We start from the raw sequence: 25,507 nt of genomic DNA, 5'->3' as shown, positions 1-25,507 counted from the left end.
GTCATAAACTAGTTTTCACACATTTCACACACACATACACATTCATTACGGCTATGCGCTCTCTGTCTCCTGCACTCGCTTCCTTTCGCTCTTGCTTTCTTGAGTTCGTATAGAAAATGCAGTAACACACACACATGCACAGATATTCCCACAGCCGGTCTTTCTCAGCCTTAGTTAGCTGTGCTCCACTTTAAGACCACTTTTCGCTGCTGCGCTTCCCGAGACCCCGCAAATATTTGCTCATAGTGTTACATTCACTCACTCACTTTTTCAGGATATAAAACATAAATAAATTTCAGCTACGTACCGTTAAAAAGTAATGACGTGAAATAGCCTGCAAAGATAAAAGAAAAGATGAAGGTAACATTAAAATATTGAAGCAAAGAAATGTGAAGAGCTCTGCAGTTTAAAGCTACCACAAAAACACTACCGAAAATTAAACGAAATTTGCCACATTAAAAAACCTATAATATTTGTTGTGGTCCATTAATGCAGGCGCACTTCTGCTTAAATAACATTCGACAGAAATTTGTGAAAGCAAAAGCAATAAAAAAAAGAGAAAAAATTACGGCTTTACTAGCACCGAAGCGTGATACCCTCCACAGGTGCAAGTCTTCTCACAAAAACTTGATTTTTTATCGCTCACTTTGTTTGACAGCTATGTGAGTGATTTAGTGATCCGATCTTAAAAAATTACTCGGAAATGGAAGTGTTGCCTTGGACAATACTCCATTCTCAATTTCGTAAAGATATCTCGTCAAATCAAAAATGTTTCCATACAAGGACACGCATTTGATCGTTCAGTTCGTACGACGGCTATATGCTCTATTGTTTCGATATCGGCGGTTCCAGCAAATGAGCAACCCTGTGAGGAGAAAAGGACATGTGCAGAATTTAAGAACTGTGGTACTAGTTCATATCACAGACATGATTAAATCGTGTCAGCTCGTCAAGGTGATCATTTATACGTTCATATACAATTCTAGAGAATCTCAAACGTTTCCTTCTTCTTCTTTACTGGCGTAGACACTACTAATGCGTTCTAGCGCCAGTCGTTTTTTATTTTCGCTATTTGGCGCTTATTCGAGATATCAAGTGCAGGCATGTCCGTCTCAGATGGGGTTTCGAACAAAGTGGAAGTCTTTCTCTGCTTCCGCCGGTGGGTACTGAATTGAAAACTTCAAAGCTCGAGTGTTATCTTTCATCCGGATCACAAACCTTCGGTAAATCTTTTCTCCCGGACACTCTTAAGGCGGACTCATTAGCTGAAGTCATTGTCCATCCCTCCGCACCATATAGCAGGATGGGAATGATGTAAAACTTCTAGCGTTTGATCTTTGTTCGTCGAGAGAAGACTTTACTTTTCAATTGCTTACTCGGCCTGAAGTAGCACCTGCTGGCAGGAGTGATTCTGTGTTGGATTTGATATGTTCGTATGTCTGGAATTACAAAAGCGAGTGAAACATGAAAATTAAGTCTGTAAGTGCCGAGATACTACGTAGCCACCTAAGTACATGTGTGTTGGTGAATAGAAAGGATCACACGCGAGGCAAATATTTCACGGTTTAAACAGTTAACACTAGATAGTAACTACAATCAAATTTCGAGTAGAAGAATTGTAACGAAACATGAACCTGTATTCAAATCTGCTATCAAATTAAATCGAAGGTATTACTGGTCCATTTGGTTTTTTTTATTTTTAACTCTATAATGATACTCTTAATTTCAATTAATTCTATCAGATTTTGTTTAGATGCGTTCTCAAACTCTTGCCTGTCATCCAGCCGAACGCTCCACCGCCGAATATAGAGATTTTCAGTTATTGCAATCCTCCACTCACCCCCGACTGGAGGATTATTAGACAGGAGAGGTTAAAGTAGATATATCGACAAGCGATATATACCAAAAATATATAGAGTCTTTCGCTCCGTTTAGCGACGCACAGTGGACTATAAATTATGGCTTCGAGAGTGTGGTTCTCAACTCACCCTCGATGGAAGCCGGGGCGGATGACACTCTACCTAAAGTGATGTGGTAAGCAGATACTATTTATTATTGAGGATATTGTGGATAAAGACATTTCCCCAATTCTTAGTCGACGTCAATCAATAACCCCAAATTATTGGGTATCACGTTTGACAGACTTCAGCTGGATGACAAACACAATTACGAACAGCTCCGTAACAAGTTCCTCAAATCGCTAGCTATCAGCATTTGTGGAAAAGACAGAGAAATATTATTGATTACAAACACGAATATTGAATAACTGTCTTGAATTACGCAGAACCCTCCAGCCGCTTCTAATATGAGGCAAATGGAAAGACTTTAAATGTTGTAGAGTTCCGGGTTCCAGATTTTCAAAAGGTGCCTTACAAGACTGCGACACTTGACCACAAGAATCAACAGAATACATCCATTTACAGAGGCACTGTTATAATCATATTTGACTCTCATTCTCTTTCCGAGCATGGTATTCTCGATTGCAGATGAGGAGCTCGAGTTGTCTCGAAATATCACAGTGATACTTAAACATAGTATAATGGTATTTCCGATTTTATTGAAAATAAAATTCCATAGAAATGTATATACTTCCATAGCCAATACATATATCTAAACTTTTTCGATGTGAAAGCTTTCCGCTCTCCAAGTCTAAGGCTCCAACTACAGCAACATTCAAGGCAAATTCAAAAGAAAAGATAAACTTCAATAATCTCAATTGGTCAACGAAATAAAGGCAACGCAAGAAAGAAGACTAAATGACTAACCGCAAATGCTTTGAGAGCCGAGCGGCAAATAAAAGCATGAAGCAATAGCAACAATAGTTACATACTTATGTACATATACATACATACAGTTACAGTCTTAATACTATGAACCGTAAGTAATTTAAAAAAAGGAAGAATGGGGTATGTGAAGGAGAATACAACTGTAATATGAAGAAGAGGTTGTAGGAAATATAAAAGCACCCACAGAGAATTACGTGTAAATGTTAAATATTTTTTTACGTGGCGGGTCGCAAACCCAGCGAACAACTATAGTGAGGGATTTTTCGCCTCCTCACTTCAGCTCGCCTTCAAACGAAAGCTTTTTGGTTACCCAGATAGTACTTGGTCTAAGACCGGATGTCGTCAGCTGCTTGAACCATATGTAAAATAAACGTTTCTGGCCACTCTCAAGAGAATGGCGCTCACATAATTTTCTTTACTTGCGTGAACTTCAACACATGACTCCATCCTCCCTTGTGTACATGGTACCAACATCCCTTACTACTCGTATAAAGAGGATATTTTTATAAGTCCATCCTAAAACATCTCACAAACAAAGCCAAGCCAATAGCTACTACTGTCATCAAAAAGTATGGTGAGGTTATTATCGTGTTGTGACGCACTATGAATCCCTCGCCAGACCAAACTGTCAACCAAGAATATTATGAAACACTTGGACTTATGGGCGAGCAACTCTTGGTGGCTTCAACACGATAATTTATCTTACCGTGCGATTCTGTACTGTGATGCAGTATCAAGTCTCTAAATTTGACAGAGACAATTTTTGAGACTTGAGACGATTTTGCTATTCTGTAARTGATAGTCACAAACTCTATTACATTTCATTATTCAGAGATGTTTTTATACTTGAATGAAAATAAATATGTCGACAACAAATATTAAATTTCTATAACATAGTCAAAAAACATAATTATCAATAAAAATAAAAATATATGTTGGCATTGAGGCTGTTAGTGAATAGCAACTAGTCACAAATTGAGATTTTACTACAAAATGGCTCAAATAGAGACTAGAGACTGGTTACAGAATCCCACTATTAGTGTGACTTCTGGCTATTCACCAAACTCTCATGTACAATGCTGGGCGGACTTGATTGAGAATATAAAACCCGAATTGAAGAAGTTCTTGATGGCTATGCTGGAAAAAGACTAAAACGTTTTGCTTGCAATATTTCGAACATTTTATTTTATCTTCCATTTCTGCTTTCTATGAATATGACCACAACTGTACATACAGTAAAAGATTAAGAAACATCCAACTAGTGGCTGTTGATACGACACAACAACGAGTATGATTCGTTACCCGATTACGAGACGATGAAGTAAAAATAACGAAAATAAAAACATATATACATTCCGAAAGGTAATACGAAAGTCAAGAGCCAACAACAGGAAAGTTAACTGGCGGGAGCAACAGTAGGAAAAGAAGCAACATAAATATGAGATAGTCGTGTGTGTGCATACAAGACCAACAAGTCACCTACTTGCAGAGATCGAGTGCGACTTTACGCCAGCAAGCTAGTGAGTTGTAACACACTGGTGAGTTCCACACGGCACCATTGGGAATTGCGACTGAAGCCGCGCTCGAAGTAAATGCACATGTATGTGGTTGTGTTGCTAACCAAAGCCAAAGCCGAAGCCGAAGCCAAAACACTCACAACTCTCTGCACTCTAAGCAATCGCTGATCAGATCAGCCGGTCGCAGCAGCAAGTAAACTCGATTGACGGGACTATTAACGTCCAACGTACATATGAAACAAGATATTTTTTCGAACGGAGCTTTGCTGTAGCCACCGCACTGCTATCAACGCCAAGCAGTCAGCCAGCTTGTGCAACTTTCTGCATTTGCGCTTGTACGCTGTCCACACACAGGCAGGCACTCCTCCAATGAGGCGGACCCTTAAAGAAGACAATCAAATGAATGGCGGCAGTACCAGTGCAAGCGGAGGCAGGGGTGGTCGATACTATTCGGGTCATATTTAGTGCTGCAGCAGCGAGGCGAGCTTAAATGCAAGAAGAGGCACTCAAAGCCCGAGGCGTCGGCGACGAACGACACATGCTTTTACCGGCCATATAGCATTTCGGCATTCTTACGTGTGAGTAATGTGTGGTTAATGTCTGTTCACGGCTCCAGGTGATCACAGCGCGGACACATACACACACTCAACGGCGGTGTGTACGGCAAAAACGGGTGGCCAGGTGCGAAGAAAATTGTTTGGGGTACAACACCACATTGATTTGCCGAGTGTGTGTTTGCACGCTTGCGGCGATGTGGTGCTTGTAGTTCATTTAAGTGACTGGTATTTACGTGGGTACAGCATTTTACTTAAAGTGTTTCCACTAAGTATATGTACGGCGATTGTACGAGCGTAAGCATATGCGCTCGCATAAATATACAGCTTGCAATTTAATATGCCGCCACATACACTCACGCTCACATGCAAGTCGCATGCTAGTTGTAATGTATGTAATTAAGTGGCGGTGAGCGGTCGTGTGGCCGAAACCCGAAGCTGCATCAGAAGAAGTTATCAGCATGTGTTCTTATGTGTGAGTGTGTGAGTGTGTGGCAAGCATGTGGTGTGCGCGGCAATGTCAAGAGAAATAATTAACGTTTTAATTACATTTTATAGTCGAACGTCTGTCAGGCGTAATTATTATTTGTATCACACTTTAGAAAATGCTCAGTATGGCGCAGCTAACGCAGGCAGCGGCCGCAGCAGTTTAGCGGTGATTCCTCAAAGCCCTCAGCTCATATAAAACACGTGGTATGTATGTATGGCTGTTGAGGCGCCCCGACCACGGACACTAAATATTATTGCTTACCCGACTGAACGCTTATTTTACGAGCGGTGGCAGTGCGCAAATTATGTCAGCGAGTGAAGCGCAAATTAAGTGCTCATTTACATGTCATGTTCCACAAAACAAAATAAAAAATAAAAAAAGCAGGAACTATTTGTTCCTCAGGCATCAGTAAGCTGAAGAAAACATATACCCCATATACTCACATAAGTAATGATTTAATTAGCTACTACTTAAAAATTCCCTTTAATTTTATTTACTATTTGCCTTTGATATTTCAGAGCTTTAGACGAGGGTAGATAATTTTTGAAGTCAAAAAAATTATAATAAAATTATAATAAATTAAATTGAAATAGCAAAAATCAAAGGACAACATAATTTACGAGCCATCTGTTGTCGGCAAGAGGAAGGAGAGGGGCATGGTTGAAGTTTTAAGCGTTAAAAACGGTTTATCTCAATATCCTGCAAAACTACGATATGGCAAAGTTATAAGTAATGAAATGATCCTACAACTTTTGCATTAACTTTTTTCACATAACCCGAAAATTTATGTGAAATATTGTAATTAGCACATTTCTGGGTTTTCTAATTTTATTTTACAGACCTGTTTTGTTTCCCTTACGAAATTTAGTAATGACACAAACATACGGTATTTTGAGCTTCGTGAAAGGTCTACGAGTTCTTCCCTATGATTTCTACCACCAGTGAACTATATATTGTGAAACGATCGACAGTAAAATCTGTTCACTCACTCCGTCAAGAAACCTTCGACCCATAGTTACGACTCTTTCCCAAAAAAGTAGAGCCCACTATTTGCCCCGACGGCTTTGGGAACAACGTCCTCGACATTGCATATAAAGTTCCATCGAGCGTACAGTGCAAAAGATTCAAACCTACCGTCAACAAACTTTGGATCTTATAAGCGCGATTTAGGCCTGGAAAATCAACAACTGACCAGATATTCACCATGCGCAAAGTCTTGGAAAAGATCCGTAAAAGAACACCGACTCGCACCACCTCTTCGTCGATTTCAAAAAGAGCTGCTTTTATGACGGTATGTCTGAATTTGTAAGCCTCGTAAAACTAATACAGTTATGTAAACTGGTGTTGAGCAATACCAAAAGCTCAGTCAGAATCGGGAAGGACCCGCCTGGATGGATTAAAACACTCCAGCTCTGAGAAAGAGGAAGACTTCCACTACGTTGGAAAGACCAGGTAGAGAAGGTCCTAATTACGCTTGGAATTTCCAATTAGCGTCAAACAGTGCGCTGTTGCAACCTCGTCTATAACCGAGTCAATAAAGAAACAGAAGAAGAAGAATGCACTCTTATCTTCTTCTATCTTTTGTCCGGTTCTTTAATAATGGTGCTATGGTATCTCCAGCCTATTGGGACGTCTACTAATAAAACTGTGACCTGAGAACTGTTACTGGCCATTTTTTTGCTTTTGAGTTTCAATAGACAGCATTCCGTCCTATATTCCATTCTTGCCACATTGAGCAAGTTAAAGATTGATTCCACCGAGACCCCGTTATATTTACAACGTATCTGTCGATAAAGACAGAGGAAATCTGAGAACATGCTTTCATATAGACGAATAATTAGAAGAATTCTTTTAGTCTAAGAGCCGACTGTTTGCAGTAAATATAAAAGAATTTTCAGTGCCTGATTTGAGGTTGTTCTAAGAGTTCCACTGATGCATATACTAACTCCTTTCTTTATCTTAGCCTTTAAGTTTGGTTTCCATAATAACTTCCTGCCTAAAAATAGTCCCAAGTATCTTGCTTTCTCCCCTCTTTTTAACCCGGTACCATTTATTTATGACGATATAAAATCTGATTTTTTGTAATTCCTTGTGAACAATATATGCTCTATCTTGTAAGTTTAGTCAGTCCATTTGCATAAGGTTAGTGAGGGTGTTTCCGATTTGACCTCTAACTGAAACCGCCCACATCATTGGCGTGAGCCACAACATGCACGCCATTCTTTTCTAGCTCTAACAAAGAAGTTCTAAACTACAATTTTGAGAATTAAATCTACAATAAAGTGAAATTCCGAAGCAATATTTTAAAGCACTTAAAACTTTTAAATTGGTTTCCCACATATAAATACGAACATTAGAGCGGGTCGATTTACATGAGAACAGGAAAACAGAAACGGTAAATATCTATGTTAATTTTCACAAAAAACTTGACTTACGAAAATTTATTGTTTAGGATCTTTTTAATGGAATATGGTACGGAAAATTCGCAGAAAATATATTAGGAAACAGACCTCAAACCAAAAAGTAGTTAAAAGTTACAAGAAAAATTGGGAACTAGAGCCAGCGCGAAAAGGTGAGACCTCCACAGGCCAATCAGTGTTCTCGAAGGGACTATAATAAGTAGAAAAGTGTACAGATACTAAACTGTTTCAGCTCCAATTATTCAGTAGAGAATTCAACTCAATGTTTCTGAGTGAACAAGTCAACGGAGAATACGAGAAGATGATTTTTCCTCCACTGAAAAATCGGAAAGTAAAAAGAAAATTCAAAGTACGATGTAAATTTGCCAAAAGTATTATAAAATGTCTTCAAGTTTTTGAAAAAAAAAAATAATTTGGAACACTTGAATTTAAAATTACGAAGGGCAGAAAAAATCTTGGCTAAAGACTAATGAGACGATTCAAAGTAAGTGCAGCCACCATAAAGTTGGAGGTGGAAATTTTTTAGTTTGAGGTTGTTTTAGCTACAGTGGTCTAACAAATCTAGTACTGCTCAAAGGCAAACTGGCAGAAAAGTTATACGTAGAGATGCTGAGTATCAACTTAGAGTCCGCAGCTCAAAAAATTCGGCTTACAAGATAACTTTATATGCCAGCAAGATAGTGACTTCCAACTTTAATAGTCGGGTTACGAAATAATATGTCGCTAAAACCTCGATAGGTCTCCTGCTATTGCCTGCCCAAAGCTTTGACTTAAGTCCCTTTGTGAGCATTTACGGCAATATCTGGTTTACAAGCTCCACCGTTCTTCCTGTGCTAACCGATCCGTTTGTATGGCAGCTAAATGCTACAAAGGTCCGATGTGAACAATTTCTTCGGAGATTTTAGCGTTGCTTTACATAATAATCAGGGTAAAATTTCGTGAAGATATTTCGTCAAATATCAAACTTTTCCATACAAAGATATGAATTTGATCGGTCCGTTTTATGACGGCTTTGTGCTATAGTGGTCCTATATCGGCGGTTCTGAATATGGCTCAATCGGCTCAGCTTATCATGCTGATAATTTATATCAATATTTTATAGACTCTCCGATATTTCCATCTAGGTGTTACTAACTTAATGGCAAGCTTACCACTTTCACTCTATAATTATCGACCCGCTCTAATATACATACATATACAGTGTACAGCCAGTAGAGTCCATAAGCATACCTACAAATGTGTTTGTGGGTTAGTGCGCCCAAATGTAAAAAGTTTTCGAAGTTTCTTTTAGTTTTCCGAGTATTTTCTTTGAATTTTGAAAACTAAAGCCTTTAAAATATGCTGGAATTTATGGGCAAATTGTGTCTAACCGAAACTGAAAAGTCACTTGATTTCCTATTGCAATAAAATTTGTATTGAATTCAAGTCAATTGAGGCCGCAACGATGTGTGTTGTGTGCGTTTGCATGTGTGCAATTGTTATATGAATGTTAAGTGCGAATATACATATGTATGTATGTAGATGTAGTGTGCATGTATATGTGTATTTTTATACTGTATTATACAGTTATTGAACACTTAATAGCACTCGACATTTTAATTGAGCTGACAGCGCCACTTGTGGGGCCAGCAGCAGCACACACACACACACACACTTGCCTACATGAATATACACTTGTAAGCGGTAAGCTTTCATGTGTGTAAGCATGTGCTTGTGGGTGTGTTTGTGTGTGTCTGCGCATAAGTGGCGAAGCTGTAGTTAAAGCCTGGACAAACAATGTACTCATTTTTGTTTTTGCATTGTTTTTCGTTTTTTTTTTTTTTGTTTCTCGTTTCATTATTGTCAGCACTGCGGCCAACAAACAATGCAAGGAGGCGTGCTAATGGGGTAATGCGGACGTGTAGAGACGCAGAGACGCAGAGACGTAGGAAGAAACTTCCAAACATTGAAACCTTAAAAATTCTGTTGAAAACTTTCAAGTGGCGGAATAAAAGTTTTGTGAAGAATAAATACGAAACAACACAAACGCCAGAAAAACAATACAAGCGACAATTCAGACAGCTGAACAATTGGAACACGCTCTGTTCGCTGTTCGCCTGGAAGTTTGTGTGCAGCAAAGCTGTTGTTGTTGTTGGCTGTTGGCTTGGCTTTTCTTCTGTGCCTTCTGGTGTAGACAGACATGTGCATTCGTATGCATGTAGGTGTGCGCTCAATTCTCTAAATTCCACGATTTACGACCCAAAAACTGATAACTCTAATGGTAAGCTCTTTAAAGTGAATTTACAACAAAAACTCAAAAGCCGAATGTAAAATCAAAAAGAAAGCAGGAATTTATAAAAAAAAAAGCTTAAGAGCCCACACTATTAGGTACGGGTATTAGCGCGCCCAAACAACATGTAGCACATCACATTACAAAAACAACACACAACTCGCCATAGATACGCCACTTCACGATGCAAGCAAACATGGCAACAACAACAAACCGCTGCAACACACTAATACCAATAAAATAAAGTTTTATGGTGAGTTTTCTGGTGAACGTGTGCGTGAGTGGGGAGGTGTGCCGGCCTTATGTTAGACAAGAGCAGCTGACAACTTAGACAGATAATGCATTTTCGGCTATCAGAAGATTTAGTATGCCTTTCATAAATATACTACTGTGCATTTTAGACCCAATTTAGTCCAAGACTTGCAACATGTTGCACAGCAGTATGATAGTTTTGTTAAGCTAACGGTTTGTCTGTTATTGTCGTTGGTACGCACTTAAGGTCATTTCGATACTAAGCCAAGTGTAGCAGCGCTCACAAAACTCTGCATCTCAGGAAAATCCATTACTTTGACCTGCCAATAGTGCATATAACAAGATGAATAATTTCCCAGTCGCTTCTACGTAACCGGAACGGACCCGGATTTTTTATCCAGCCAAGGACAACCACAACAAAATCCCCTAACTCCCACAGGATGACGATGCAAATTGTGCAAAATTATTGCCAAATAATGGTGCGGTTCGCGCGACTCATCACGCGCTGAGTCCAAGGTTCGATTGACCTACTCGTTCAGCAGAGTCGGTAATTTAAGCAACCATGCATCGCTTTTGCACCATTACTCAGAGACGTCATGTAGTGCGCAACGAAGCCGCTAATGCTGCTCTGGAGCAGATTATCGCAGAAAGACTGAATGAGTCCATCGAGCTCTGCCCATCAACTTCATGAAGGATTTTGCGGAAGGATCTTGGTTTGCGGGCATAAGAAATCTAATTCGTGCAAGAAAGGCAGCTACTGTTTGGTGCTCTCTATGGGCAGAGGGTGATGTGGACGACCAACAAAACGGTGCTACATGCTATACCGTCAACGAAACAATTACATTTTTTGAAGGAAACTTTGACTGTAGCAGCCGTAGCTGAGAGTGTACACGAAGACGCCGTTCGCAGCAACTCGAATTGGCGCATTTTACGTCGAAATCTTAAATCGAAAGCGTATAAAATACAGCTTGCGACATCGCTTCGCTCTTTGGGCTCTTAAAAATATCCGTGAAGATATGAGAAAATACATCGGTGAGCAGATAATTTCACGTTTTGGGCTGGTCGATTGGCCACCAAGATCGTTTGATATTGCATCATTCGACTTTTTCCTGTGGGGATATATAAAGGCTGTAGTCTATTCGGACAATCTCGCTTCGATTTAGGCCTTGGAGCAAAGCAACACGCATGTCATTCGCTAGTTAGACAGATTTGAGACGCAGCCACGAATGAGAATAAATATTTCCCATTAATTTTGACATTTCTGTGGTTTTTCTTTCAAAAAAATTGGGAATCTCGAAATGGATCATTCCACATTACTGCTAAATTCTTGGTCATAACATTAAGTAATATTTATTTTATAACATTCTTTTTTCTTCTCTTTCAACAATTTCTTGTATGGAAAATTCTTTGGTTTTTCAGTTTCAGTACATTTTTGGAGCGCCATTCGCCAGATTGTTTGAAAGTTTCGATGTTAGATTCATAAACGCGCGTCTTGTCATCAGTAGTGATGAATGTAAAATTCTCTGATGCTTTGGAGAACCTCTTTTGCGAGCGTCACTCGGCTACTTTTTTGTTAAGGATGCAGACCTTTACACACGTATCTAACGTTGACACCGTTCATAATAAAAACATTAACCAAAATGAAGTGAGTCGATTTGTAGGCGACATTGAAATCCTCTGATATCTCTATGATTCCAACGCAAGTTTTTTTAAGTACCGTTCATCTAAAGTTGTCGACGTTATGGTCATTGAAAGATGAACAACTCGCATTTAGCAAGTTTTTGATGACTTTACAAACATCACGGGATGTTTTGTGTTACTCAAGTACTTATGTTTGGGATAAAGTAATAAAGTATACTTCCCGAAACCTTTCGGCAACATTTTCAGTGCTTCTCGTAGGCAACAGAAAAACTTTTCGCGTCATAAATAAACAGCTGTCGAGCACACACCAATTGACATATGGAGATCAAACTTCACACGAACATAAATAAGGTGGTTCTAATAATCTAGAAAAAAGTCGATTCACAACAAAACACATATTCACCACTCTACACCGTAGGCATATGTACCCGTCGTACATACCAAATGTTGAACCGTTTCATGGTCGAATAAAAAATTAAAACATTTGCTGTTATTAAGCATTTATGATTGTTTCACGGTAATATTAACTGCATAAAAGTTAAATCTATAACTTCGATTCATGTGAATAATTTTGCGAATGTAAGTATGCATTGTAAAGTGTAAAACCACCTGTCAGTTTGCATGAAATCACTCTTAACAACAATCAATGTCGGCTTAATGCTGGGAAAACTGTAAATACCAACTGATTCATCAACAGATGTTACGAGTGTGGCATAATGACAATAACAAAAACAAAAAAAAAAAAACACAAAAAAAAAGCACCGTTCGGTGTATAAATTCCATGCGCACAGCTGGACATTAACCGATCAAATGTCTTTAGACAACGAGGACAAAGCGATAAAAATAAGCCATATGCTCACAAGCGACATAAATTCTGACTAAAAAATATTCTCTATAAATTTCGTATTAATGATGAACAGCAGATTCAATAAAAATTAACACCAGAAAAACAACAATAACATGGATTGGAGGTAAATTGTAGTTTCATTCCCCAATTCACATAATTATCAGCTGGCGACCGCCGCTGATGAGGGCTTTAATAAAAACGAAATAGATTTACGGCAACTATTTTCCCTGAAACCTCGAAGAGTATGTTTTTCCTGACGTGGAAAGCATTCAATAAAGTCTATTGGGCGTTAATTGTACGAACAAGTCGAGTTCAATTTAAATCAGTTTTTTTTTTAGAAATACATTTTTTTTTTTGAAACATAGATGTAGGAAAGCTGAATATATGAAGGACATGCTGGAATTCTATCTTTCTTCGACTGAATTCCTGAAACCTTCTATCACTACGTCGCAAAGACATTGCTCACATATTGACCATATGCTCCTGGATGGAAAGGAGTCGCAGGAGAAGAGGCACAGTGAGTTTTTCATAGTTGGGTCGAAAGATTGGATGGGTGTTTTCTGTAAGGAGCTCTCCCTCAATCAAGCATAGCTTTAGGCTGTCGAATTACGGAGTGCAGTCAAGGAGACATTTACTCCGACAGTATAGTGGTAATACTTGCGCTGAGCTCGCTGACTGGGCGCTCGAAGCTAATCGAGGATTGTTTGTTTTCACTAGAAATATCGTCCAGCTACTTCATCAACAAACTCCTTTCTTGGCTGGATTATATATTTAATTGCCCGTAAACTCAAAAACGATGAGTTAGTCAGAGGGGGCACACCTGTCTCGCTCACATCGAAATGGGGCTTCCATTGGCGTCTTGCGTTCTAGCACTGGAGTAATGGCTTTTGCGGGCGCTTCCCATGTGCTGATCAACTTCCCGCTTCTGAGCGATAGCAAAATCCCTTTGGGATAGAAGAAATCTACTGAACTCCCGAGCAAAGTAGAAGAATTCATAGTGGATTCCTGCGGTAAAGCTAAAAATTTTGACGGATGTTAGTTGTCAAAGTTTTATCGAGGAGATTGAAGTGGGAACACCCAGGCACTTTTTTCTCTATTCTTCAATGCTTGGATGACTGAGGCTGAAAATTTTTCGTAGTCTTATCTGCGGCGAACCAGAACACATGGATGATACTCATTAGACATCTCAACAAATTTGTGATAGACTCAAAGCTCTTTGATTATTATGATGTATTATATAGGAGTTTTAGGTACCATAAGGCCGACGTTATAAGATATTTAAGTCAGATCTCTGTTAGAATCGACCTCTCAACAAATTTGTGATAGGCTCAATCATGATCTGTTATATAGGATCTATTATATAGGAGTTTCAGGTACCACAAGAGACAAAGAGACCAGCGTTATAATCTATCAAAGTAAGATCTCTCTTAGGATCGACCTTTTAACCTAACCTATCCTAAAGTATCTTTTACAATCCAACGTAGGATTCATTATCTGCTCAATGATTGAATTTTCTGTTTCAATGTTTTTAACATGGTATTAAATTTGTCCGTTATTCTGTGCTTAAACTGTATGAATATTTATACCTTTTCTACTTTTATAAATTCGACTCATACAATCGACAGACATTACATAAAGTGCTTACACTGCAAACGCTCTTGATCGATTCGGCACTCACAAAGGTTTGGTAAATCGAAGCCTGTATGTTTGACGTTTCAGTCCATAAATTATCTTCATGTTACGTTCCTTTGTAAAAGTAGAGCACAGTATTAGACAACAACATAATCGGCTGAACGACAAAGCTTCTACTATCGCTGAGAACCTGTACATTAGTTCGCCTGCAAGTTTTCCCATTTAACACGCATTCAAATTGCAACAACACAAAGCAATTTCTTTACCTTTCGCATTTTTAACACTTTGTATTTATTCTTCGTCTTTATACGCTTTACTTTTTTCTTCAGTTTTGCTTTGCACAAAGATTTAGGGAAAGAGACGGTTGTAACGTTTGGAGAGCACACAGGAAACACTCGATGGTTAGTGCAAACTGACAGGAGGCGATGAGAAAACAAGCGAATACTACAGAAAATAAAACTCTTTAGAGTGTTAAGCGAAATAATTGCGCCACTTGTGGAAAATAAACGAAACCAACCGGGGGAAAAAAGCGTAAAAGAGCTGAAAATAGGAGAGACGTTAACTATATACCCTTCACAAATACAAAAGATCCCTTAAAAGCACTTAATTTTGAGCGTTCTGTTTGTATGGCAGCAATATGGTATATGGGGGCTCCGCCAAATCAGCAGCTTCTTCAGGAGCACAGAACGTGGCCAAAATTTCAGATATCTCAAAATCTGAGAGACGAGAGACTAGTTCTAGAGTATACAGGCAGATGGACAGGGAGACTGCCAAACGGTGGGCCACACAGCCCGACGGGCAAGGCTAAGTAACCAGCTCAGGTTATCATAGATCTTCAACGCTTCCTTTTTCATTTTATAAAACTTCGTGGCAAACTTAATATAACGTTTAGGGTATAAAACTTAAGGAGAACTTTAAAGACAAAATAACGGACGCAGGAAATCCACTTAAACGCTTGAATATTGCCTTCTTAGTTTTGTTGCAATTGCAAGCGCACATATACATACATGCAATACGTATGTTTGCACAAAGAACTTGCGAACGTGAACATAAACATAAAGCGCTTGGTGTGGCAAGTTGCAACCTGTAGTGCAGTGCAGTTGGTAACAAGTAGCAACAACAAATAAACAGACACAACAGACTATACGCYAGCAAACGACTGAGCCCCCATCTACATTAAAATGAACTCGCTTGGTGGAGGCACATTTGTTTGAAGTTTTCAGATTCAAAGCAGAGAGGGATAAATAGAGTTATAGATAGAGAGAATAAGAGAGTGACAGATGGTGAGAGAGAAATAATGATCTAGAGAGTGACAGATGGAGGGAGAGAAATAAGCATAGAGAGAGATGGAGTAGTAGTAGATATAGATGGGTTGAGCACTTCTTAGAGGATAAACGAAAACAGAAGGGTATGAGAAAGATTCTTTCAGGTGTTATTGAGAATCCGTATATAGGCCATATCGGTGCAAAGCACGATGTTTTCTTCCTTATAATCACTATAAGACAGCCTTCAGAGGTTATTTAACTTGAAAACAGGTATTCCAAGAGATTATGCCAAAGACACCAGAAATATTGTTCTCATATATAGTTTATAAGATCTCTTTAAAAATAACCCGCTTTGAGTTTCAAGTCAAATAGATATGATCATCGGTTGGAGTTTAGCTGCCTGCCGATCTAAATACGGGGTGGCTGATGGAAGCCGCTACCACAAAAAAAAAAAAAATTAAATAACTTTTTTTCTATTTAATGAATCTGGTTAATTTTCTTTTAGTTTGCAGATTGACTTTTACATTTAACAAAAATGGATAACTGGGACACTGAAACAAGAATTTGKABWGTYCGCCGCTATCACGCACTGGAGTCCGTAGTTTCGGTTCAAAGAGAGTATAGGCGCACGTTTKGHGGCAATCCTCCGAGCAGATGGACCATAATGAGACTTGTAAAAAATTTTGCCGAGCATGGGACAGTCAACAGATGACCTTACCATCGAAACCCTTCAGTTCGAACTGAGGAAACAATCGCTGCTGTAGCTGCTGCCATACAAAATAATCCACGTCTTTCGACAAGAAGCTTATCTGCTCAAATGGGTGTAAGCAGACAGTCATTACASYCAWTTRTGCACAAAGATTTGGACTTATTCCCATATAAAATTCAAATGGCCAACAAACTGAACTCTGCAGACTTGCCCATTCGCTTAGAATTTTGCCAGAAGATGCTTCAAATGGTGGAAGAGGATGGAAACATGTTGAACTGTCTTTTCATGTCTGACGAGGCCCATTTTGATTTAAACGGCAACATAAAAAAACAAAATTGTCGAATATGGAGTGCTTCCAATGCACAGATACTCCATGAGACGGACTTGCATCCACTTCGTGTCACAGTGTGGTGTGCAGTTTCATCACGCTGCATTGTCGGGCCCTACTTCTTCGAAGAAAACGGTCACACCGTTACGGTTACTGGAGACCGTTACTTGAGCATGTTGAGAGAGTTTTTCCATCCAGAATTACGCCGAATGAGAATTTCTTTCAACTCTGTGTGGTTTCAGCAAGATGGTGCAGCTCCTCACATAGCCCAACCTGTTATGACAGAATTGCGACGAAAATTTCCCAATAAGCTGATATCCAGAAACTAAACATTCTGTTGGCCAAACAGGTCGCCTAACCTTACTGCACCTGACTTTTTCTTGTGGGGTTATTGCAAACAGGAAGTCTACAAAGCAAAACCAACAAATTTTAATGAACTACGGCAATCCATTCGAGAAACAATTGCGGCTATTCCTGTCTCAACTCTCCAAGCAGTAAAGAACAACTTTTTGGTAAGATGCCGCAAATGCATCAACGAACAGGGGGGGGGGCATTTAAATTCCATTATTTTTAAAACTAATTAAGCTATATTTAATAAAATTTAATGAGCTTTAACATGAATAAAAGAAAAAAGAATTCCAAAAGTATTGACCGTCGGTACTCCGAAGCACATAACGCAGTCTCTACTCTAGATCATGTGTAGCTGAAAGACAATGGAGACTGCGGAAAGGCACCATTATTTTATGCCTTTTTGTTTGTGTAGCTCAAAAGAGTTCTTCTAACCCTCCCTGCTATGTATTATATGCCGTTAGCTGCAGCAACTATGCAACAATTTTTCATTTCGCCTGCCTGCTCGTCTGCCAGCCTGCGTATTTATGTTGTTTTTCTTGACCGTTTATTTTGTTTTTCTTCCAATTTTCCTGCTCAACTACGGCACTCTGTGCACTACTAAGTTCAGTTAAGAATTTAAAAGTTTACAAAGTGATTCGCAAGTTAATTTCAGCGCATTCTCACACAAGCCATATTTACGTATGTATAAATATACATACATATAGACCTAAGTACTAGTGCACTAAGTAATTGCAATTTGAAGAATAAGATGAATGTGAGGAGTCAAGAAAGCTTAAGAAAGATAGTAGAACGCGTTAAGGGGTTAGGGTAGACAGAATTTTCTACAAATAGATGTTTTTTTTGTATTTATTTAAAGTATAATATCTTAGAAATATTCGCTGATGAATACTTTTCGAGTTATTCTATAATTTGTAAGGGGTTTTCTGGCATGTTTGGGTAAAACTTTAATTTTATATTTTTTGATCTGATGACCGCTGGAACTCGAAAAACGCTCCATAAATTTCAATGACATTTATATATATAATGATATTTTGAAAACATGAAAAGCTAGTGCCTGATCGAGATTTTCTAATTTTGATTTTTTACAAACAACTAACTTTTGGTATTTTCTCGAAAATAAAAACAACCTTGAGCCCACCATTTCCTTAATAAAAATGCTTCGATCTGGCGCTATTGTTGTTGTTGTAATGGTTACCTAATTGCCGTTAGGATGGCAAAGATTAGATATGTTGTCATCGACATCATTTAAGGGTATACCCAGGAAAAATGCTGTTTCGACGGTGTTGGACCATAGGGAAAATAGTGTCAGATGTGTAGGGTTAGCAGATCATGCAAAGAGATGGCTAGTATCATGCAGTGACTCACGCTGGACATATGATTGATATTTCCAGGTCTATTCTGGATGGAGTTTCGCAAAGGTCACTCTCGATTTTCGCGGCAAATCAAGCTCTTCGTCTACAATGGGTGGTGGATTGACTCCAAGTACGCCATTCGCTCAGAGGGTGAAGGGGTTAATGGCTCCTCTGTGTATGGCGGTCAGTGCTTGTCGGAAGTTTGGTTCTCGTGTTATTTTATGTCGTCGACGTAGTTGAGGAAGAGCCTCTTGATGCTCCTAGGGGCCAGTTCCGCTCCAAGATGGGAGCAGACCGGCCTCACTGTGAAGTGTTCTAATATGTTTGTAGCTTTCTCGTCTGCGTTTCTAGCTAGCTAGCGGCTAGCAACACAAAATTCGTTTTCATAATGATTTCATTGATTATCGGGAAATTTTATTGATTATAGGAAATATGTCGATATACGGAATATGCCGTGGGTAACAAATTAATTGAAATTGAAAATAACTGCCTTTCCTCCATTCGCTCGTTGCGTCGTGATGATTTTCTGTCATATACCCTAAAACAAAGTAACGCAAGTAACTATTCTAATCGCTATTTCTATAATGAAAGTTGCAGCCCCAAACCAACTAAATTTTGTCTTTAAAAAAATCGGCTGGTAAGCGTTTCTATGCCAAGCATAACTAGCGGTGTTTTTAAAATCTGAATTTAAGACGTTTAACATTTAAGCTGAACATTTTATTTACTTTCAATATATGAAGGCGTTAGTTTTGCTTGGAGCTGAAAATTTGCCTTCTCTCGCGTTTTTATTTATAAACTTTATTATCTAACATACACATCTGTCCCACTTATCTCGTATGGCCGGCGGCAAAGGCCATTACCCCTTACAAATTTTTATGGCAGATTGGCTGGTAAAAAATCTCGTGTTGTATATAAATTTTGATTACTTTTTAGGCACACTCAGCCATATATGCACACATGCTGGATGCTTGTATATAGCTACATATATGTGGCGCATGGCGTAGGCTCATGAAAGGCACAAACAACCCGTTTTCGCGTTTGGCACGCAGCAGTGGCGAAAGTAGACTCAATTAAGTTTTTAATTAACTGAAGCAATTTGCCAGCAATAACATGATAATTCAACTGTCCAATTGACTGCCAAAAAACAAAAACAATAAAAACAAAAAAGTATGTATTAAAAAAAAAAAACTATCAACTTCAGTTGCAACGAAGCTTTAATACCCATCACAAGAAAACAATTCATCAGCTAACTTGATATGGTTTGTATGGTTGCTATAGGCTATAATGGTCCGATCTGGCAGATTTTCAAATAACGTAGCATTATCTTAAGTAGTAATCTCTGCCGAATTTCATGAAGATATATCGTCAAATAAAAAAGTTTTCAATACAAGAACTTGATTTTGATCGTGACAACTATTTGCTATAGAAGTCCAATCTGACAGATTTCTTCAGATACTATAGCATTGGCTTGAACATTAATTCACACCAAAATTCGTGAAGATATCTCGACAAATAAAAAGGGTTCCAACAAGCACTTGATTGTGATCGTTCAGTTTTATGGCAGCTTTATGTTATGGTAATCCGATATCGGCGGTTTCCGACAAATTGGCAGCTTACTGGGAAGAGAAGGACATGTGTAAAATTGAGATCGATATCTCAAAAACTAAAGGACAAGTTCGCATATATATAGACGGAATGACGGGTGGACAGCCGGACAGAATGATTTGTCGAAATCGACTGAGCTTCTCACGCTTATCACTTACATATATGATGTATAAGGTCTCTTGGGTTTCATTCAAGCCTTGTGGCAAACTTCCTAACATACCCTTGCAGGGTATAGAGAGAAACAGCACAGTATAACGGTAAATAAATTTCGTAAATCAAGCAAGGCAAGTAAATACACATTTTGCTTCAATATGTTGCCTTGTTTTTGAGATATCAATATTTCTTCTTCTTTTTTGTAGTTGTATGCGCTTTCGTTTCGTTTCGTTTCGTATCGTTTTGTTGTTGTCGCTGTCGGTAGTGACATATTGCAGACAAATGTACAAGCACGCAGTTAAATACAATTTCATGCCAGCGCTCACACAACAAATCTCACTGAAATTACTCAAATGCCACAAATCTCATAAATTCTTCAATCATGGCAGACAGCGAAATGCGCGACCGGCGGCGCACAGTATGCCAAAAAGCACGCAACAACAAAAGCAACACTACTCAAATACAAAAATAAGCGAAGAAAAAAAATCCGCTCAACTGCGGCTTGGCGAACAGCAATAAAAGGAGAATAATGGAAAAAAATGTAAAAATCAGTAAGCGACTGATTAAGCGGACGGACAGACTTGATGAAGAAAAGAAATGCCAAAAATTTTGTGGTAAAAATTGGTGATATATAAAACCAAAAAATTAAGCATTAATAAGAATAAAATTAAAAAAAATTATAACAACAATGGGCGCAGGTAAAAAAAATCGTTAAGTTGGCTGCCGGTGTAAGCGCTTAGCCGAAGTTCTATCTTCACTTTTTCATAAAAAAAGAAAATAACAGTTTTTATTATTGTTGTTGTAGCAGCTGGTGGTCGTTTTGCTGTTACCAAGACGCCTGCTGCCGCCGCACTACAACACCATGGCAGCGAAAGGGCGCAAAGCTCCCACAAGCACACTTAATTTCAACAACTGTCGGCATGTGTACGCGGCGTATCGAATGTGCGGACAACAGCAGGCGGCAAGCAAAAGAAGGAAGAGCGGCTAATGAGTACAGGCTACATGCGACCACAACACAAAACCACCATAGGCCGAGTGGTGAACTCAACGCCAAGGCGAAAATTCAATTGGCAAACGAAGCAATACAAAAGACTCTGCAGTGACGCGAACACATATAGCACATGGAGCATGTGGCGGAAGCGAAGGGAAAAATAACAAAGCATTAAATACAGGTAAGGAAAAAGCTAAAGTCAAGCAGCGAAGAATAACATGAAAGCGCACAAAGCGGCAGAGACAACACCGAAAGCGGCACAAATACTACTATAAGCCGATCAAAAGCGTGGACCTGCCATAAGTTCTGTTACAAATTCAGTACGTTATAAAAATGAAAGTATATATTTTTGGTTAAGTTAGATGATGTTAGCCTGGTAGGCTAAGGAGCCACACAAAAACCTGTTTTGGTGCTTTGCGATAGCAGCTGGAGTTCCGTTATGAAGTCCATGAGGAGTAGTCATCCTTCAATGTGTCTACGTTTGAAGCGAATTTTAATAACTCTGTGGCCTCACTACCGATTTCTCATTTAATGTGTCAGACTGTCGGTTTATTAGAAAGTTAGATGGCTTCAATTGACCTGTAGTTCCATCACCCTTTATTCCTAGAGGTTGGACTGTTAATGAGTGAATTACATCCGCAGCTGTCACTGAGATAAGAATTTGTGAATTAATAGGAAGAATTACTCTATTATCAACGTCTAAAAGTCGGAACCCATCGACCAAATATTTAAAGAAGGACAAGAGATACTCCATTGTTTCTCTCGAGTCTTGCTCTTAACTTTTTTTTGCAGTCTTCGCGAAATATCAGCCTCATTCTGCCGCCACGTTCTTACAGTCCCTTCTAGCGAGTGCCAGTAGAAACTTTGTATATATCCGATCTACCGTTTTACATATTACTTTTGTAGTTTTGTACCCAAGTAGATTGTTCCATCGATGTTTTAATTTCCTTGAAAAAGTAAGGATATACTAGCATATATGCGAAACGAGGTTAAAGCCTTGATTGCTGCTTGCTGTACATATCAATGCGACCTCGAGTTAATTGCTAATGCACTAGAGACTGCAACCGTGACTTCTCAATAGCAAAGACCTCTGTTTGAAACATGCTGTAGTGTTCCTGTACCGAACTTTCCTACTCCAAACTGCATGGGAGTATTCGACAAATAATGTTCGCCAATTCTGACCCCAAACCATCGTCCTATGGATACAATTCTGAACTACTAGACGGCCAATCGTTTGCAGTTATGAAAAAAGAAATATTGCTTTTAAGCCAAAGCTCTCTTTCGAAGAGAACTTCACTTAACTTAACTTGCTTAACTACTTTGCCACGCCTTCTGAAACAAGCGGCTGATACACTTTTGCTTTAGTTGTAACTATTTTCGCAGATAAATAAAGAGATGGAACTCCATTACAGGAGACTCCATTATAGCGGCTATAAGGTGCCCTTGTTGAACTTTTCGGACAACGTTTTTTGCATAGATTTTGTCGGTTTGATTATTAAAATCATATTCAAGGGAGAAAATGTGTGACACTTTCATATCCGTTGACCGAGTGTCGCTGCAAAAGCCGCTTGCTTTGAAGCCTGCTTCAAGGGCGTTATCGAAAGATGCCCAATTTTGCAGACGAGGGCTCGAGTTGTTGTGAGAATCGAGAGAAGCCCTTGCGCAGCTTCGTTCTGGATATTGTAGCAGGTTAAACTCATACTTATCCAGAATCGTACCCGACATATAAAATATATGTCCAGCATGCAACGAGTCTCCGCATGGCATTAAACACCTCTTCTGACAGAGGCCTATGGCTCGACCCTGTTGAAATTGCACGTTTCCTGGGCATACCGTTGGATGACTTCGATGGCAGCTTATCCGAATCTTATCATCCTAACGTGGACTAGATAACCGTTACAACCAGAACAAGATGACCAATTGCCCGACTCAGGCATTAATGTGCTCGATAGTTCGATGATCCCTTGGACATAATCTTCTGTTTTAAAACGGATTTCTGCGAATGCGCTTGCTAATTGACCTCAAGCCATGCGAGACCGACGACGTTGCTGTATGCTTTGTAAACTTTTTAAAAGAAAATTAAACAAGACAATAACATAAGAAGAACAGAAGAGTTAAGCAAATTGTCGACTTTAGACTGCGAGCAAATAAAAGTTTACATTAAGACAACAAAAACAGAAAACAGTTGGAACTCCACATTGAGGAAAGCGTTAAGAAAGGCCGCGCATAAACAAGAAACTCAAGAGTAAGCAGCTACCTCAGCGGTTCAAAAACAAACGTAATATGTACTACCATCAAAACGATGTACAAATCTGCCACGAAGAGGCAAACAGAAATATGTCTGAATTTTGGTGTAAATCCCGTAAGACGGCAATTAGAAGGTGCAACAAATTTTCGACAATAAAACAAGACAATGAAGAAATAAATAAAATGAAATGTTGAAGACAAGTTATGTGTGTGTTTAGTAGCGGAAAAATGCAGCGAGGCAAATACCGCTCGTACACGCACTCAAAGACACGACGAGTTTGGGCGCAGCAGAACAAAATGCCAACGGAGAAAAAAATAATAAAAATGTGTCTGCAGAGAGAGAGACAGAGTTGTTAGGGGTTGGTGTTAAGTAAACACGCGCATAGGGCATTGGTAATTTGAGTATGTCGGGAAAATGATGAAGCATAAATTGTTGTGAAATATTATGACAAAAGAAAAAACAAACAAAAAAAAAAATTTAGGGATTTGCGAATAAGTGAGGAGTGGAGTGAGGAGTTTTGAGCTGTTTCAAAGTTTATTATTGATGGCTCAAATTTACGGTATGGCGGAGAAAGTATTGCGAGTATAGCATTTCAAAAGTGTGTATATAACAGACGCCTGTGTATAAAAAGCTGAGCTTCGCGTTGTCACTCGTCTCCGGCAATTTCCGCCATTACGATAAAATACCTGCCCCAAATACCCGATAAGCCATGTCAATTTCATGGTTTTGTAGTTGCATTGGTAGCAATTTACAAACAAAACTCAGCCAGGTAAGTGCCGTGGGTTAGCGTGAGTCGATTCAGGTTCTACAGATAAAACAGTTATTAGTGTTGAGTCCACGTTAAATTGTTTGTTGCATTTAAGTGAGTGAAGCGTGCCATCAGCTATGGCTTTGAGAAAGGGTTGCTTATGATCCGCCTTACCTATGCTAAGACGAATGTCGCACAGTTTCCAGAAGCGACAGAAACGGGCATGGAAGTGGACTCGTGTCTTTCGGACGAGGCGGGAGTTGGGGACAGATCGTCAATTGACGACTCTGCTTTCAATCTCGAGCTGTTGTTCGAAAATGATCGAATCGAGAATATTGACGGTGCGGAACGCAGCACTTCTGAAAAAAAATTGGAGGTTTCAGGCCCTACAGATGAGTCTCCAACATGCAAAGGCGGCGTCAGTAAATTTTTTGCTTCATCCCGGAAAGATTTGCCGATATACAAATCCTAATTCCATAGCTGTGGCTCAGTAGTAGTGGCATATCTGGACTAAGCACCAGTAGCCATAAACTGCTGTAGGCCAACAGTACAGACATTATTTAAATGTTTTCCTCTTATCCTATTTCAACAAAGAGGACGTTGTAACTCTGGCTTGTCTCGCCCTATATGCCGAGACGAGGTGGAGCCACCTCAAGTGATGATGAAGAAGATTCTGTTGGAGACCCGATGCAAGGAAGCCATTATTGATTTGGCGACGCACTCAAGTTACTGTCTCGGGAAGCTTTTTCAGGTTTTTTCAGTGTTCCCACGACAGTCGGGTCTAAGTAACCAGAACGGACCCGAATTCTAATCCTGTCACGGACTGTCAATTTGGCGTCATTCCTTGAAATTTCTTCAGGAATGTTTTGTGTCGCTACAACAACAACAGTAAATTTTTCAGTTCCTTTGTAGTGAGAGCTATTTGTTAGTAAGAAATATCAAGGGAAAAAACTGCATGTATTAGTTTAGACCTGGACAGAGTTTGTCCGTTTGGGGAAAGAACCTTCGATTAGCTTTTCCGGTCACGCCAACTCAAGGGTAAATGCCAACTGCCAGCGGAATTGATGAGTGCGTCGAAGTGAACACCGGACCGGAGGAAATCAGATCTTCAAGGTGAAGACTGTTCAATAAGATAGCGTAGATTGAGCATTGTAAAAAGCAGGGCTTACTACATATAGGAGGTGTTCTTTCAGAGCCTTTTGCGAAAGCATAGGAGGCTGTCATGAGTCCTCTAAGTTTAGGCGTATTTTCGCTAAAAAATCCCTCCCTCTTAGGTTGTTTAAGAGATGGGGCTATAAACAGAATTGTTAGTAGTGAGGTCTAAATTATCACTGAATGTTAAATCTATC

The 25,507-nt window shown here is 39.2% G+C and overlaps 1 protein-coding gene across 2 annotated transcripts in view; it reads right to left on the bottom strand.

Annotated features, from left to right (window-relative positions):
- Positions 1-25,507, bottom strand: part of LOC108970137 (putative uncharacterized protein YIL169C) — a 91,591-nt gene that overhangs the window by 49,208 nt on the left and 16,876 nt on the right. For both annotated transcript variants that reach the window (XM_018935299.1, XM_018935300.1), the window contains exon 2: positions 308-334. The gene's annotated coding sequence lies outside the window, so the exon portion shown is untranslated. The remainder of the gene's footprint in view (positions 1-307; positions 335-25,507) is intronic.

This window comes from Bactrocera latifrons, unplaced genomic scaffold (genome assembly GCF_001853355.1).
Source record: "Bactrocera latifrons isolate USDA-ARS-PBARC rearing strain unplaced genomic scaffold, ASM185335v1 scaffold_284, whole genome shotgun sequence".
NCBI classification, from domain to species: Eukaryota; Metazoa; Arthropoda; class Insecta; order Diptera; family Tephritidae; genus Bactrocera; species Bactrocera latifrons.
Note: the sequence above shows the minus strand (reverse complement) of the source record. Positions and strands in the feature narration are given on the sequence as shown.